This window comes from Microcaecilia unicolor, chromosome 2 (assembly GCF_901765095.1).
Source record: "Microcaecilia unicolor chromosome 2, aMicUni1.1, whole genome shotgun sequence".
Classification (NCBI taxonomy): Eukaryota; Metazoa; Chordata; class Amphibia; order Gymnophiona; family Siphonopidae; genus Microcaecilia; species Microcaecilia unicolor.
This window is the reverse complement of record NC_044032.1, coordinates 7,272,320-7,288,025: the sequence shown is the minus strand read 5'-3', so window position 1 is coordinate 7,288,025 and position 15,706 is coordinate 7,272,320.

Sequence of the window (15,706 nt, the reverse complement as noted above, 5' to 3'; positions counted from 1 at the left end):
GTTATCTTGTTGGGCAGACTGGATGGACCGTGCAGGTCTTTTTCTGCTGTCATCTACTATGTTTGCAGCTGGATATATTGCAAGGATGTGTGCCATTCTCTTCTTTTTGATACTCTGTTGGGAGCTTACTTCTCAATAGCTTGTGTTTTTAATTGAGTGGCTGTCGGAAGGCCAGCACTGGTGGGGATGGGAATATCTCTTTCAGTAATTCATCCTCCTGGAGTAGTGGTTGTAGATCTTTTATGATTTTTCTCTATTTTTCCATCTCTGGGTTGTATGTCACTACTACCACTACTACTACTACTACTACTATTTAGCATTTCTATAGCGCTACAAGGCGTACGCAGCACTGCACAAACATAGAAGAAAGACAGTCCCTGCTCAAAGAGCTTACAATCTAATAGACAAAAAAAATAAATAAAGTAAGCAAATCAAATCAATTAATGTGAACGGGAAGGAAGAGAGGAGGGTAGGTGGAGGCGAGTGGTTACAAGTGGCTATGAGTCAAAAGCAATGTTAAAGAGGTGGGCTTTCAGTCTAGATTTAAAGGTGGCCAAGGATGGGGCAAGACGTAGGGGCTCAGGAAGTTTATTCCAGGTGTAGGGTGCAGCGAGACAGAAGGCGCAAAGTCTGGAGTTGGCAGTAGTGGAAAAGGGAACAGATAAGAAGGATTTATCCATGGAGCGGAGTGCACGGGAAGGGGTGTAGGGAAGGACGAGTGTGGAGAGATACTGGGGAGCAGCAGAGTGAGTACATTTATAGGTTAGTAGAAGAAGTTTGAACAGGATGCGAAAACGGATAGGAAGCCAGTGAAGGGTCTTGAGGAGAGGGGTAGTATGAGTAAAGCGACCCTGGCGGAAGACGAGACGGGCAGCAGAGTTTTGAACCGACTGGAGGGGGGAGAGGTGACTAAGTGGGAGGCCAGCAAGAAGCAGATTGCAGTAGTCTAAACGAGAGGTGACAAGGGTGTGGATGAAGGTTTTGGTAGAGTGCTCGGAAAGAAATGGGCGCAGTTTATGGATGTTGTAAAGAAAGAAATGACAGGTCTTGGCAATCTGCTGGATATGAGCAGAGAAGGAGAGAGAAGAGTCAAAGATGACCCCAAGGTTTCGAACTGAGGAGACAGGGAGAATGAGAGAGCCATCAACAGAAATAGAAAACGGGGGGCGCGGGGAGGTGGGTTTGGGGGGGAAATGAGAAGCTCGGTTTTGGTCATATTTAATTTCAGATGGCGTTGAGACATCCAGACAGCAATGTCAGACAAGCACGCTGAAACTTTGGTTTGGATGCAAGGTGAGATATCAGGGGTAGAAAGGTAGATTTGGGAGTCATCAGCATAGAGATGGTAGGAAAAAGCCATGGGATGAGATTAATGAACCAAGGGAAGAAGTGTAGATAGAAAAGAGGAGGGGACCAAGAACAGAACCCTGAGGTACGCCGACAGGCAGAGGGATAGAAGTAGAAGAGGATCCACCAGAGTGAACACTAAAGGTGCGGAGGGAGAGGTAGGAAGAGAACCAGGAAATGACAGAGCCCTGGAATCCAAGTGAGGACAGGGTATCGAGAAGTATGCTGTGATCAACAGTGTCAAAAGCAGCGGAAAGATCAAGAAGAATGAGGATGGAATATTGACCTCTGGATTTAGCCAGTAATAGGTCATTGGAGACTTTAGTAAGCGCAGTTTCGGTTGAGTGGAGAGGGCGAAAACCAGATTGTAGTGGGTCAAGAATAGCATGTGGAGAGAAAATCAAGGCAGTGGCGGTGAACAGCACGCTCAAGTAATTTGGAGAGAAAAGGAAGGAGGGAGATGGGTCGGTAATTAGAGGGACAAGTAGGGTCGAGTGAAGGCTTCTTAAGGAGAGGTGTGACCACAGCATGTTTAAAGGCAGCAGGGACAGTCACAGTGGAAAGTGAGAGATTGAGAATGTGACAGATAAAAGGAATAAGAGCAGGAGAGATGGAGTTAAGAAGGTGGGTGGGAATGGGATCAGAGGAACAGGTGGTACATTTTGAGGAAGAAAGGAGAAGTGTAGTTTCCTCAATAGTAACTTCAGGAAAGGAGGAAAGTGAATGAGGGGAAGGAGAGAGAGGGGAACGGACTAGTGGAGGGAGAGGTGGTGAGGTAGAGAAAGCAAGGTTCATCTTTTGAACCTTGTTGTGAAAGAATTCAGCAAGGGTCTGAGGAGATAATGAAGGGGGAGTTGGGGGAGGGGGCACCTTGAGGAGAGAGTTCAATGTGGTGAAGAGAAGTCGAGGATTAGAGCCAAGAGAGTTGGTCAGTTGGATATAATAATCCTGTTTGGCACGTAAAAGAGCAGATTGGAAGGAGGTCAGCATGAACTTAAAGTGTAGGAAATCAGCAAGGGCCCGAGATTTCCACCAGAGGCGTTCGGCGGAGCGGGTACAGGAACGTAGGTAGCGGATATTAGAAGTCAGCCAAGGTTGGGGTTTTGTACGCCTTACAGGGCGGGTCATCAAAGGTGCAAGAGTGTCTAAGGCAGAGGATAGAGTATTGTTGGAAGAAGAAACAGCCTCGTTGACAGACGTGGATGGTGCCACAGTAGAGAGGAGGTTTGAAACATGGGAGGATAGAGATGAAGGGTCAATATCGTGAAGATTCCTAGATAAATTAGATAAGATAGGACGGGACTGGGAGGGAGGAGATTTAAGTGTGAAAGTTATAAGATGGTGATCAGAGGAGGGAAGATCAGAGGCAAGGAAACTAGAGGGTGAACAGTTGGAGGAGAAGATGAGATCAAGACAGTGACCATTTTGATGAGTGGGGGAGGTGGAGCATAGTTGGAGATTAAAGGAGGATGTTAAAGCGAGTAACTTGGAAATATAAGAGTTGGAAGGATCATTAGCAGGAATATTAAAGTCACCAAGGATGAGAGAGGGGGAGGAAGGATCATGGAAGAAGGCAAGCCAGGCATCAAAGTCACTGAGAAAGGATGAAAGGGACTTATCAGGGGGACGATAAATGACCGCTATTCGAAGAGGCAGAGGAGAGAAAAGGTGGATAGAGTGGACTTCAAAGGAGGAAAAACAGTGAGATTGAGGTGGAAGAAGGGGTTGAAATCTGGAGAAGGGAGAGAGAAGTAGTCCAACACCGCCCCCATGGCCAGCAGGGCGAGGAGTATGTGAAAATAGATAACCGTCATGGCACAGGGCTGCAACTGAAGCAGAGTCATCAGGGCAGAGCCAGGTTTCTGTTATGGCGAGCAGATGGAGGTGACGCGAGATAAAGAGGTCCTGGATATAGGGGAGTTTGTTACAGATAGAGCGGGCATTCCATAGGGTGCAAGAGAAGGGCAAAGAAGAGGAGGGGAGTAAAGAAATAGAGATGAGGTTAGAGAGGTCGCAGTGAGATCTGTAGAGTTGGGATAATAGTTGGTGAGGGGGGCCAGGACTGGGATTGATGTCACCGGCTGAGAGTAAGAGAAGGAGTAAAAGAGAGCGCAGGAGAGTAGGAGAGGTGTGGCCACGAAGGCGTCGAAGGCGAGAGGTATTTAGGTGGAATGGGGAAGGCAAAATGGACGGAAGAAAGAGGCAGAGATTAAAAGCCAAGAGGGAGGAAGAGGGTAGGAGAGAAGGTGAGGTGATGAAGTCGATGGATGGGCAGTAAGTTCCTGTAGCGGAGAGAGGTAGGGGGTGAGGGAAAAGATTAGGAAGGGACAGGGCTAGGAAGAGAATGTGAATAGGGGCCATAAATGACTGAGGTACTTTAGCAACTGGGAAGAAGATTAGATGTAAAGAGAAAAATGCCCCTAGAGCGGAGGCCCTGAGTGGATCGGAGTGGACCTGGGTGTCACCCTGGAGAAGGCTGTAAGGATATGCAGATGAGCTGCAAGTCCTCCACAGCACCTGAAAGGCAGCCGGTGGTAGAGCTGGGCACCTCTCAGCTGAGGAAAGGCTTACCAGGGGTTAGGCCGAAGCCAGCATTCCTCCCCCTGAGGGTCGCCTGAGGGATTCTGTCTGTGGCTTTCTTATACTGTAGTAGATTTTCCCTGGGTGTTTTATTTATTTATTTATTTATTTATTTATTTATTAGTAGCATTTGTATCCCACATTTTACCACCAATTTGCAGGCTCAATGTGGTTTACATTTGCCGTAATGGTGGTTGCCATTTCCGGTTAGCAAAATTACAAATGGTGTTACATTAAGGTGCATACATACATGGTAACATACATGGTACATAGCATATATGGAACTAATCATGGTATATATTGTAGCTGGGTCACCCCCCCCCCAGGACCCAGCCGGGCTCGACCCTGCTTAGCTGCCTCCTCCTTCACACGGCTGTTGCCTCACTCCACAGCAATCTGGTTGCTCTGAGCCTCAGCTCCAGGCCATAAGAATTTTCAGGACTTCTTCCCCCCTCTGTTCCCTGCACAGAGGCACATCCACAGCCCAACGTTTACAAGTAAGAGAGCTTTATTTTCTTGCTTCCAGTTAACATAAACGCCCAGGAACATCTTAACTCCAGGTTGTTCAGGCTTGCTGCCCCAAAGCACAATTCAGGTTCAAAACAGTCCATATAACTTCACTTCACTTTAGCCAAAATTACTTCTTTTAGGGAACAGTACATTATCAGAAAGAAAACACAGTAGCTTGGTAGGTTGCAGGCCCAGACCTTTTCAGTATGAAACAGTTTACACAGTCTTTCTTACAGCACAGCTACACAGCTTTGGTCCCACCTGGTTCAGACTGGGGTTTCAATTGTGCCCAGCCCTCTTTCTCTCCCAGGGGCTGCACCTATTTCCTCTTTAGTAGAGATCTCCCCCAGCGCCTCAGTCTCTCTCCTCTGGTCTTCCACCAGTCTCTCCAAGGCACAGCTAGCCACCCTCTTACAGCAGCTTTTCGGGTTTGAGCCAGAGCTCCAATGTCCATCTGTTCCTCCTCTAGTCCTTCAGTAACCTCCATTTTATCTTCCTCTTCAACTTCCCCTGCCCCTAACCTCTCCAGCTGGCCCTCATCACCTTCCTCAGAGACCATTTCCCAATCTTCTATCTTCTCCCCTAACTCTTGCACAGCCGGGTGGGGAAAAAAGGGATTCTGGGACTGGTAGTTCCTCCTCTTCTTCCTTAACCCAGCCAACCTCTCTGCCTCCGGTAGCGCAGCTTTCTGAATGTGGGTGTTGTGCACATGAAGTCTGCCCCGTTGGGGTTCTCCGGCTGCCTGCACCCCCCTTCTGCGTGCCTTCCCGGATCCCCTTTCACCTACCCTCTCACAATATATATATATATACCATGTGCATGCGTACATAGTAAAGAAGGATACATTAAGGTGTTGCGTTGGTTGTAACATACATTTGGTCATCGACTGTAGAGAGGGAGGAAGCAATATTCTTGGAGAATATTTTGGGGTTGTAGCCCTTTTGTTTGAAGGATGCAGTCAGGATTTTGTGGTGTCTAACTCTGTCCTCTGGGTCAGAGCGGATAGGGTGGTATCTTGTTCCTTGGCTATGAATAATTGCCTTTTAGCTATCCCAGTTTTATCCACATACTTCCCCTCCCCCCCCGGATTCAATATGTGGAGTCCAAAATTGCACGCCGAAATCTGGCATGCATCGAGCGTATTCCATAATTGCATGTGCAACTTTTTTTTTTTGTTACATTTGTACCCCGCGCTTTCCCACTCATGGCAGGCTCAATGCGGTAGGCAATGGAGGGTTAAGTGACTTGCCCAGAGTCACAAGGAGATGCCTGTGCTGGGAATCGAACTCAGTTCCTCAGTTCCCCAGGACCAAAGTCCACCACCCTAACCACTAGGCCACTCCTCCACAACTTAATTGACAAATGAGCAGTTAATTGGTAATAATTGGATGATAATTGATTATTGATGCTAATTAGCAACAATTTGAATTTAGCACGCATCTTCGTAGTCAGTATTCTATAAAGATGCATGCGTAAATTTTACATGTGGACCCGAAAAGGGGAAGGGGAAGGGGCATGGGTGGGTCAGGGGCGTTCCTAGAATTTGAATGCAGTGTTACAGAATAAGGCAGATCCGCACCTAATTTAAGCGTGAGGATTTATACCAGGCTTCAGTATAAGTCGTTGGTGAGGCCCCACCTGGAGTATTGTGTTCAGTTTTGGAGGCCGTATCTTGCTAAGGATGTAAAAAGAATTGAAGCAGTGTAAAGAAAAGCTACGAGAATGGTATGGGATTTGCGTTACAAGACGTATGAGGAGGGACTTGCTGACCTGAACATGTATACCCTGGAGGAAAGGAGAAACAGGGAGGATATGATACAGACGTTCAAATATTTGAAAGGTATTAATCCGCAAACGAACCTTTTCCGGAAATGGGAAGGCGGTAGAACCAGAGGACATGAAATGAGATTGAAGGGGGGCAGACTCAAGAAAAATGTCAGGAAGTATTTTTTCACAGAGAGAGTGGTGGATGCTTGGAATGCCCTCCCGCGGGAGGTGGTGGAGATGAAAACGGTAACGGAATTCAAACATGCGTGGGATAAACATAAAGGAATCCTGTTCAGAAGGAAGGGATCCTCAGGAGCTTAGCGGATATTGGATGGCAGAGCCGGTGCTGGGAGGCGGGACTGGTAGTTGGGAGGTGGACATAGTGCTGGGCAGACTTATACGGTCTGTGCCAGAGCTGGTGCTGGGAGGCGGGGCTGGTGGTTGGGAGGCGGGGATAGTACTGGGCAGACTTATACGGTCTGTGCCCTGAAAAAGACAGATACAAATCAAGGTCAGGTATACACAAAAAGTAGCACATATGAGTTATCTTGTTGGGCAGACTGGATGGACCGTGCAGGTCTTTTTCTGCCGTCATCTACTATGTTACTATGTTAGTTGGTGTAAATCCTTACACCTGAAATTGCGTTTGGATCCCAGCACTTAGCACTATTCTATAAACGGACCCAACTTTGAGTGCCATTTATAGAATAGAGCTTAACGCTCATTTTTATATTGGTGTCTAAAATTGGGTAAAAAAGTCAAGCAGAGCAAGGGTGACAAATGATTTAACAGTAGACGATGTTCAATTTATTGTAGCTTTATTGTAACATCCAAGACTCAACATGAGTTGTATTTCTGTCAAAAGTGGCCTTCCTCAGGAGTCTTCTATTGTATGTATGGAATTCCTAACTATCTTCCAGAGAGTTCCAGTGTTTCCGATTGCTCTACGAGGTGTGAGCACTAAGGTATAAGATAACATATATATTTTACAGAAGCTGGTTAGGAATTCCATTCATCCAATATAAGACTCCTGAGGAAGGCCACTTGTGGCCAAAATACGACTCGTGTCGAGTCTTGGATGTTACAATGCCGATCTTGATAAAACTTCATTGGTTACCCATTAAAGCACACATTATTTTTAAATTACAGTGGTGGAAATAAGTATTTGATCCCTTGCTGATTTTGTAAGTTTGCCCACTGACAAAGACATGAGCAGCCCATAATTGAAGGGTAGGTTATTGGTAACAGTGAGAGATAGCACATCACAAATTAAATCCGGAAAATCACATTGTGGAAAGTATATGAATTTATTTGCATTCTGCAGAGGGAAATAAGTATTTGATCCCCCACCAACCAGTAAGAGATCTGGCCCCTACAGACCAGGTAGATGCTCCAAATCAACTCGTTACCTGCATGACAGACAGCTGTCGGCAATGGTCACCTGTATGAAAGACACCTGTCCACAGACTCAGTGAATCAGTCAGACTCTAACCTCTACAAAATGGCCAAGAGCAAGGAGCTGTCTAAGGATGTCAGGGACAAGATCATACACCTGCACAAGGCTGGAATGGGCTACAAAACCATCAGTAAGACGCTGGGCGAGAAGGAGACAACTGTTGGTGCCATAGTAAGAAAATGGAAGAAGTACAAAATGACTGTCAATCGACAAAGATCTGGGGCTCCACGCAAAATCTCACCTCGTGGGGTATCCTTGATCATGAGGAAGGTTAGAAATCAGCCTACAACTACAAGGGGGGAACTTGTCAATGATCTCAAGGCAGCTGGGACCACTGTCACCACGAAAACCATTGGTAACACATTACGACATAACGGATTGCAATCCTGCAGTGCCCGCAAGGTCCCCCTGCTCCGGAAGGCACATGTGACGGCCCGTCTGAAGTTTGCCAGTGAACACCTGGATGATGCCGAGAGTGATTGGGAGAAGGTGCTGTGGTCAGATGAGACAAAAATTGAGCTCTTTGGCATGAACTCAACTCGCCGTGTTTGGAGGAAGAGAAATGCTGCCTATGACCCAAAGAACACCGTCCCACTGTCAAGCATGGAGGTGGAAATGTTATGTTTTGGGGGTGTTTCTCTGCTAAGGGCACAGGACTACTTCACCGCATCAATGGGAGAATGGATGGGGCCATGTACCGTACAATTCTGAGTGACAACCTCCTTCCCTCCGCCAGGGCCTTAAAATGGGTCGTGGCTGGGTCTTCCAGCACGACAATGACCCAAAACATACAGCCAAGGCAACAAAGGAGTGGCTCAGGAAGAAGCACATTAGGGTCATGGAGTGACCTAGCCAGTCACCAGACCTTAATCCCATTGAAAACTTATGGAGGGAGCTGAAGCTGCGAGTTGCCAAGCGACAGCCCAGAACTCTTAATGATTTAGAGATGATCTGCAAAGAGGAGTGGACCAAAATTCCTCCTGACATGTGTGCAAACCTCATCATCAACTACAGAAGACGTCTGACCGCTGTGCTTGCCAACAAGGGTTTTGCCACCAAGTATTAGGTCTTGTTTGCCAGAGGGATTAAATACTTATTTCCCTCTGCAGAATGCAAATAAATTCATATACTTTCCACAATGTGATTTTCCGGATTTAATTTGTGATGTGCTATCTCTCACTGTTACCAATAACCTACCCTTCAATTATGGGCTGCTCATGTCTTTGTCAGTGGGCAAACTTACAAAATCAGCAAGGGATCAAATACTTATTTCCACCACTGTATCATGTTGTATCTATAAGATGTTTTAGAGGTACATGTCCAGAATATTTATTTTCTTTTCCATTGTCTCCTTCTTCATCCCAAGCTGTAGATTCCCATTTAAGGTTGTTTTTTATATAATTTTTCTTTTCTTTTATCTTATCCTTTATTTTGAAAATGTTAAACTAGAACTAAATGTTATCTGTTTTGAATCTATATATAGGAGTTAGCAGACTATAAGCATCATACTATTATCATTCCTACTTACAACTTGCTCAGCACTTGACAGTGATAATTTGCCATCTTTAGAATCTGACAACTGGGGGCTCATTTTTGAAAGAGAAAAATGTCTAAAAAGTGGCAGAAAGCAGCATTTGGACGTTTTTCTCACAGAAACGTCCAAATTGGTATTTTCAAAACCTATTTTTTTTTAGATGTATTTCTATGCTGTTCTTCTCTCAGTGCGTCCAAATTTCCAGGGGGCATGTTGGGGATGTTTTATGGGTGTGATTTGGGCGTTCCTAAGACTTGAACATTTTCAGCCATAATGGAACAAAACAAAACCGTCCAGGACTAAAACTAAGATGTTTTAAGATAGACCTGTTTTCAGAACGAATAAGGCACAAAACATGCCCGAAATGACCAGAAGACCACTGGAAGGGATCAGGGATGACCCCACCCTTACTTCCCCAGTGGTCACTGATCCCCTCCCACCCTCAAAAAAGTTTTAAAAACATTACTTACCAGCCTCAGATATACTCGAGTCAGAGCAGCATGCAGGTTCCTGGAGTAGTCTAGTGGTGGGTACAGTACACTGCAGACAGGTGGACCCAGGCCCATACCTCCCCCTACCTGTTACACTTGTGGAGGAGAGTCCTCCAAAACTCACCAGAAACCCACTGTACCCACATATAGGTGCCCCCTCCCCCCCCCAAAAGGGCTATGGGAGTGGTGTACAGTTGGGGGTAGTGGGTTTTGAGGGGCTTAGCAGACAAGATAAGGGAGCAATGGTGAGGTGTGTACCTGGGAGCATTTATTTGAAGTCCACTGTGGTGCCTCTTAGGGTGCCCCATTGCTCTCCTGAGATGTTTGGGGGACCAGTCTAGTAAAAATGCTGGCTCCTCCTACATCTCAATGACTTGATTTGCTATGTTTTTCACTTGGACCTTTTTTATTTTTTTCAAAAATAGTAAAAAAAAAAACAAAAACCCTGCAAAAGAACCAAACCTTATTCAAAATAGTATTTTTGAAAAAGAAAAAAAAAAGACGTTTTCCTTTTTTAAAAAATAACCTTTTCTGTTCGGATTTTGGACGTTTTATGTAAAACCTCCAAAGTCGGACTTGGACGTCACATCAGAATTGCCCCTCCTGGTCTACTATGCTCTTTCCTCCAATCTTTCTATCGAGATGCCCTATCTTCCCTGTTTTAGTGATATATCTTTTCCCATCCCATCTCAGAAAAATCACCTCACTATCCCTCTTTAAAGCAGAGCTCAAGACTTTTCTTTTCCAGCATGCCTCTTCTAGTTTTCTTTTTTTTCATATGAAGTTACTCTTACCTGGATGACAGGTTTTTTTTTTCCCCTCTACATTGTTTTTTTCCTTCTTCCCTCCTTCCCTATTTACATTGTAGTTCTACCCTAGTTCCTTTTGTCCCCGCCCAGATAGTTTGTTCTGTTGGGCAGGATATAAAGTCTTTAATAAAACTGAAACGATACCTTTTCCCAAACCATGCACTTTTGAGCAACTGTTGACCTTCCCCTAGTTTCCAGTTTAAAGACTGCTCTATCTCCTTTTTAAATGCTGATGCCAGGAGACGGGTTCCATCCTGGTTAAGGTGGAGCCCATCTTTCCGGAAAAGACTCTCCTTCCCCAGAATATTGCCCAGTTCCTAACAAATCTAAAACCCTCGTTGCATCCATGCATTGAGACTGCAGAGCTCTGCCTATCGCTTAGGCCCTGCACGTGGAACACTTCTGCAAATGCTACCCTGGAGGTTCTGGATTTCAGTTTTCTACCTAAGAGTCTAAATTTTGCTTCCAGAACTTCCCTCCCCGATTTTCCTATGCCACTGGTACCCAAATATACCAAGGTAGCAGGCTCCTCCCCAGCACCATCTAAAATCTTATCTAGGTGACACATGAAGACTGCCACCTTTGCACAAGGCAGACAAGTGACCAAGCAATCCTCGCATCTACTACTACTACTACTATTTAGCATTTCTATAGCGCTACAAGGCGTACGCAGCGCTGCACAAACATAGAGCCATCCAACTATCTACATGCCTAATGATCGAATCTCCAACTACCATGGCTGCCCTAACCCTTTCCTCCTGGGCAGAAGCCTCTGGCGACACATTCTTGGTGTGAGAGGATACTGCATCCCCTGGAGGGCAGATCCTGGCTACAGGATCACTTCCTGCCTCTCCATAGTGATGCTCTCCTTTTAGGCAACCTTTATTTATGTATGCCCCTTGATATACCGCACATTAGCATCATTATATGGAACATTGCAGTTTACAATAAAAAGGGGTTAAGAGAATAGGAGGTACTAAACAGAATATAGCCAAGCAGAGGCCTAAGCAGTGGAGGAGGGGAATGACTCTTGGAAAAGGTGAGTCTTAAGTAGTTTCTTAAGAGGTGAGGTTTGATTGATTTCTGATGGAAAGAGGAAAGTCGTTCCAAAGTTTGGGTCCTATGTATCTAAAGGCGGAGTTCTTCAAGACTTTGAGGTGAAGGATAGAGGGCGGGGGGAGGGAGGGTTAATAGGTTCTGATCCTCAGAGTGGAGACAGCAGAGAGGGGTGTAGGGAGTGATGAGAGAAGCTGGGTTAGCGTGGGAGCCCTTACTGCCACCTCAATGAATGGAAGTAAGGGTTCCCTTGAAAATGGCTGTGTGGCAAGTGTTTACTTACCGCACGGCCACTTCCTTTCTCGGGCTTTTTATCCACTGTTGTAAAAGGGACCTCGGCGCATGACAAATCCACGCACCGACACTACCGCAAGCTCTTTATACCACAGCCTGGTAAAAAGAGCCCTTAAAGGACCCTTTTACTAAGCCGTGTAGGCGCCTATGCATGCCCAACGCATGTCAATTTGGAACTACTGCCCGGCTACTGTGTGGCCCGGGCGGTAATTTCATTTTTTACGCATGCCCACTATGCACGCCGGAAAATATTTTTTAATTTTCCGGCGTGTGGCGTGTGGCGCTAACTGAGCAATCATTGGCATGTTACGCGTGTAGACCATTACCACTCAGTTAGTGCGTGAGACCTTACCGCTAGGTCAATGGGTGGCGGTGAGGTCTCAGATCTAAAATGGACACATGACAATTTTTATTTTGCCGCACGTCCATTTTTGGCCAAAATTTTAAAAAGTCATTTTTTTACAGGTGCGCTGAAAAATGAATCTGCACGCGCCTACACTAGCGCAGGCCATTTTTCAGCGCACCTTAGTAAAAGGACCCCTTAGTGCGGTAGCCTCATCCCTTTGGAACAGCATTCATTTAGAGACGTCACTCAGGAAATTTAGAATAGCTTTGAGAAAATGCTATTTTGTCCAGGCTTTCCCAGATTAGCTTTGCCATTTATTGGGCTTCATTGCTTTACAGATTCCAACAATTGTTTGGTATTAACATAACTGTATTACCGCCCCTCCTGATGTGTCTTCTTATTATCACTTTTGCAGATATTTAGTATTGTATCTTAGGCCTCTTTTCTTTTTCTGTTTTTCACCCTCTCATATATTTTTAGCTGTAAACTATTTAGATACACTATTAATTTAGCAGTATATCCATTAAAGGCCCTGTTTACAAAAACATGCTAGCCTTTTTAGCGCGTGCTAACCATGTAGACGCCCATAGGAATATTATGGACATCTACACGGTTAGAACGCACCAATTTTTAGTGAGCGCTAAAAATGCTAGCACGCCTTTGTAAACAAGGCCCTAAATTTGAAATATGAAATGTGAAGCTTTTACAGCAGTGAATCATTGTTATCAAAGTGGCAGTTACGTACAATGTGTGAGATGAGATGTCTCAGTGTGCTTGATATCATTTTCATTTGCACTGTCTACAGGGGCACCACAGGCAAGCACATCCAGGCAGCAGGATTCAGCACCACCCAAGAGGCAGCATGGGGAGACACCACCCAAGAGGCAGCAGGATTCAGCACCACCCAAGAGGCAGCATGGGGAGACACCACCCAAGAGGCAGCAGGATTCAGCACCTCCCAAGAGGCAGCAGGATTCAGCACCACCCAACAGGCAGCATGGAGAGACACCACCCAAGAGGCAGCAGGATTCAGCACCACCCAACAGGCAGCATGGAGAGACACCACCCAAGAGGCAGCATGAGGAGACACCACCCAAGAGGCAGCAGGATTCAGCACCACCCAACAGGCAGCATGGAGAGACACCACCCAAGAGGCAGCATGGGGAGACACCACCCAAGAGGCAGCAGAGAGAGGCACAATCACAGCCCCAATCAGAAGAACTATGTATGGAGCAGTCGAAGGCACCACAGGGCTTACAACTTGGGCCTGAGGAGCTGCTAGACTCTGACCACAAAAACCTACCATCACAATCCTTTTCCATCATTGAGGTCTCAGAAGAGGAGCAGGAAGAGGAGGATGATGAGGAGGCTGAGAACTTGGGGATGAGGAAAAAGAGGGGATTGACCTTCTCCCAGCTGAAGGAGGAATTGGAAGCCATGAAGAACTGTCTGGCCCAGTCTGAGGACAAGAATGAGGCCCGATATAGGGAGCTGCTGGACCTTATTAATTCCAACTATAAGTTACTGCAGGAGCAAAATAAGACCCAATTTCAGGCCCTGCAGGACCAAAATAAGATCCAATTTCAGGCCCTGCAGGCCCCATTGCAAGCCGTTCTGACCCACAAGAGAACATCGTCCCAACACTGATGCCTCCCAGTAGCAGTTAATATCATACTGGTTCCCAAAGCTTTGTCAGATACTAAATACAAAAATAATCAGGCTAATTTTCAGAAGCACTGAGATGTTCAGAGCTGTGCTGAATGTTTTAAGTGCTTGAAAAAAAAAACCAATTTTTATTGAAATTGTAGCATTTAAAATACAATCTATATCGAAGAGCATTGGAGGACAAACTACGCTTCAAAATTTGAAAATACCTCCAATTAAAAAAAAAAACCCAGCACTTAAGGGTCTGTCTTTTCCAAACAAAATATTTCATAAAGAGAGATGAAATATGGAGGAAAAAGCCTCAGAGCTTACATGGGCACTGTTTTAACTTTATAGTGCTCACGTCTTCAATCATTGGCTGTCACGATTGTGGCCCTGACCCCTCTTTTGACTCACTTTTTCTGCTGGTCAGCTCATGAGCTGACTTCTATTTGCACTGTTGTGTTTGTCCTGTGTGTTCCAAGCCTCACTTTGGTGTTCAGAGTGTAGGCTTCTACTTTCTGTGTGTTCCAAGCCTCACTTTGGGTTCTATGTATTTCCTGTCTCTGTCCTGTTATAAGGAAGTGGTGCACTTTGATTCAGGGCCTTTGCATTGCCAAAGGTCCCCAGGTTAGTCCATGTGCAGTAGCACTTCTGCCTTGTTCTAGTCTGCGTGCTTGTAGGCACTTTTGTTTAGATTTCTTGCCTTGTTCTAGTCTGTGTGCCTTTGGGCACTTCTGTGTCTTGTTTTCTTAATTAGGGTGCCTGTGTGCACTTCTGCCTTCAGCCTTAGTTCTGTTGTTTGTGTGGGTCAGCTTTGTTTCCTGTTTGTATCTGCCCTGTCTGTCTTTACCCTGGGAGTCTTTAGCTCCAGTCCCCTTCCTGCTTGCCTCTGCCTTGCAAGCCTTCAGCTTTGGTTCTGTCCCTGCTCGTCTGTCTTTTACCCTGGTAGTCTTTAGCTCCAGTCCTCTCCTGTTTGTATCTGCCTTGTCTGTCTTGTAGAAATATGCTAGCCCTTGCTCTCAGTGAAATACAGGCCAATGGCTCAGGCTAAGAGCTAGGCCTCTTAAAATCAAAAATCATCTCTGACAAAATATATTTCACTGTAGCTCATGCTGAAATGAGTTCCCAGAGAGCTGGCAAGGGAGGGGGCATTTGCTCTTTCATAACTTGCTGTAAGCCACATTGTGCCTGCATGAGTGGGAAAATGTGGGATATAAATGAACCGTAAATAAATAAATACTGGGACTGGCACCTGTGAGAAGTCATGAGCCAAGATGTTGTGACTAACAAGATAGATAGTAGTCGGTCAGGTGCAAGTAGAAGGGAGGGGGAGCTGAGAGGAGTTGAGAAGAGCAAGATGACCGATGAAGTCATCTCTTCACAGAAGCCATCTCCTTGCAGATGTGCTCTAAACATATTTTGTTTATACTCATCCTTATCAACTGATAAGGGCCAAAGAGTTCTGGTGAGAAAGCTAGGGCCCATTGGAATGAATAGAGTCCATTGAAATGAATAGGGCCAAAATGATATAAAAATGGGCAGTCTGGGAGGGTACTGTGCAGAATGCTGAAGAGAGGGAGACAGACAGTGCCGTATGAAGCGTTGTTCCAGAGATGAATGCCTAGGTTCCAGTCCAGTCAAGCCAAGCTTGTTCCAGTATCTGACTCTAGCCAAGCCAAGTGCATCCTGAATCCTGCCCAGTCTTGCTTGGGGGGGTTTTGCCTTCTGCTACCGCTCAATGACAGTAGGCCAAGGGCTCATGTTGTTCCAGAGTTCACGCCTGGTTGTTCAAAGCCTGGAAGCGTGACATTGGCATAAAAATGCCTCCATAATATATCTGTAGCTAATTTTTCAGCTCTAAATTAATTG